Genomic DNA, 2,799 nt, shown 5'->3' on the forward strand with positions numbered 1-2,799 from the left:
ATATATATATATATATATAAAGTTTTAAATTAGCTTTCTGCTTAAAATTTGAATGTCAAATATCAATAGATATATATATATAACACCTACTACTTCACTAGTAGCCATAAAATCTTCAAACAAATATTATTACCATAATGACGTTTGACTACAATAAGACTATAGAAATAAATTATTACTCCCTTCGTCTATTTTTAGTTGTCATGGTTTTCTTTTTTTAGAGTCAAACGATAAGAACTTTGACTAACATTTTACGATTTATTTTTTCATCATATTGATATGTAAAATAATGCAATATATTATACTTTTCGTATAGTTTTTGACTATCTAAATTTTTTGTTTAAAATATCGAATTAAATTGACTTTCAAAAAGCACAACATGACAACTAAAAATGAATGGAGGGAGTATTATTTTCAATTTTTCTTGCCAACCAAAATTTAAGAGTCAAAAGTAAGAGAAAAAACAAGATTAATAAAAGTATTTCCTTAATTATATCATTATATATGTCCTTGTTCGCAATAAATTTTCGTAAGCGCTGAAAATTGACTGCAAGCAAAATAAATAAAAGAAAATGTGATTTTTATTGATGAATCTTTGTGAGTACAATTTTGTTGTTCTCTTGATTCTTCTCTCCTAAGTTTCTCTGTGATTCGAGGGCCTTCAGTAGCGTATTTCTCGAATGTAGGATGATGTAGACCTCCTTGAGTTGTATTTGATCTCCGGGAACGTCGGGAAGCACTTCGTCGTTGCAAGTTGATCTCCGGGAAGAACTTCCATTGATCACTCCTTCGAAGAGCTATGTAGGTGATGTTGTAGCTTATGTAGACCTCCTGGAGATGTATTTGATCTTCGGGAACGTTGGGAAGCACTTCGTTGTTGCAAGTCGATCTCCGGGAAGAACTCAGTTGATCACTCCTTCGAAGAGCTATGTAGTTGATGTAGCTTTCTCCAATTGCAGAATGCTTGTTGAAGAGTTTTATTCTTTTGAATGTCATGTCTATCCCCTGTTTATAGTTATAGGGAGTGGACAAGGTTTCTTGTGATTGACCAAAGGATGTCATTTTGACACTTGGCGCATTGTGATTCATTTTTGCATTTGACTGGAACTACCACCTCATTTGGACACGTGGCATCACCTTGTTAGTCTTGGATGCCTAGTCATTGTGACATGTGGCATAGGTTTGGGCTTCAATGTGAAATGGACCTTGGACTTGAAGGTAATAAAAATGGACTTATTTATTTGTAAATCCAAAATTAATCATTCAACCCAAACCAACATGAATTTAATCCAAATTTCGTATGAATTAAATCCAACAAAATTTATGTATCTATAGATGCCCCCTACTTCAAGCCTTGTTGAAGTGTAGGTTTGCCGACACTTGATGCGAGACGTGAAGTATTATAAATCCAACAATATCACTCTTAATACATTTGCTTGACTCCATTTCTTGCGATGAAACAAGTTGCATGGTACGGTCATGTGCAATTCCATTTTGATGTGCTCCTAAGGACTTTTGTTATTTCAATCCACTCGAGGGATGACATGGAGGACTCTCTCGACAGAGGGATAAGCAAATCAATGTGACAAAGTTGTATGAATTTTAAATTCAAAAAACTTTCACCATAGACTTGAATACAAATTTGGACACCAACACTTAAAGTCTCACACAAGTCCTCAAAGTTGAATTTTAAATAAAAGAACATAACTTGATTTGTTTCTTTTTTTTTTGCAAACCTTCAACTTGGAAACAATTGGTAATTTAATAATCACACCAAATTTTCTTTCCTTTGCTTGATTTTGTAAGAATCATTCTTGAAATCTTAAGACTTATTGCTTTCCTTTTGAGTTCTAGCAACTTCAATTTTTATTTTTTTTGGTAACCAATGTAAAATATTACCATTACCACAGAATACCAATACAAATAAAGAGCACCCATTTCTGATATCATAAACTAGGCCTCCAACAAACAACAAAACTAACTACAAAGTAAGCGATGCATAAAATGTTTACATTTTTGTGCTTTCCTTGAACTACTGAGGAACTGTACTCTCTCTATAATCTCTTTTTTTATCTGAGCTACTGCCTCCTCTGTATGTACATGCTTCCCTTTAAACTTTTTCCAGTTTCTTGCACGCCATGTGTGGTAGAGAATAGCCCCACATATAGCTGCAAATGTCTCTTTCTGAAACTGTTTCCAATGCTTCCTTTTTGTTCTCTCCAAAACCTGTTTAATCCCATTGTTTGTCATTGCTATGCATGTCCACTGTGCTATCCCCTGCCATACATCTTTTATCCATTTACATGTCTCAAATAAATGCACATTATTCTCCATTACCTTCTCCTCACAAAGGCAGCAATCAGAGTCATCAACCTGGATGTGCAATTTATGTTTATGTTCCTGTGTGAGTAATCTCCCTTGTATAGCCAACCACACCATAAATCTATGCTTTGGAATTGCCACTGCAGTCCACACTAAATCTGTGATTCTCATTTGTGGTATATGTCCTATGATTGCCAAATAACTTCTTGTGATAGAATAGGTACCATTTGATGTCAGAATATATCTACCCTGGCTATATCAGCCATACATCTGTTCCTTTATTGCATTAAGCTTCCTCCAATACCAACTACTATCAATAGGTGCCCTGTGACTCCATATCATGGTTTCCTCTCTAAGATAAATTCCATGTACCCATTCCACCCACAAGGTTTCCTTATTCATTACAATCTGCCTTACTAACTGTCCCACTGATGCAATGTTCCAGCTGCTACTGCCCTTGATATTTAGACCACCTTG

This window comes from Solanum tuberosum, unplaced genomic scaffold, assembly GCF_000226075.1.
Source record: "Solanum tuberosum cultivar DM 1-3 516 R44 unplaced genomic scaffold, SolTub_3.0 scf00407, whole genome shotgun sequence".
Classification (NCBI taxonomy): domain Eukaryota; kingdom Viridiplantae; phylum Streptophyta; class Magnoliopsida; order Solanales; family Solanaceae; genus Solanum; species Solanum tuberosum.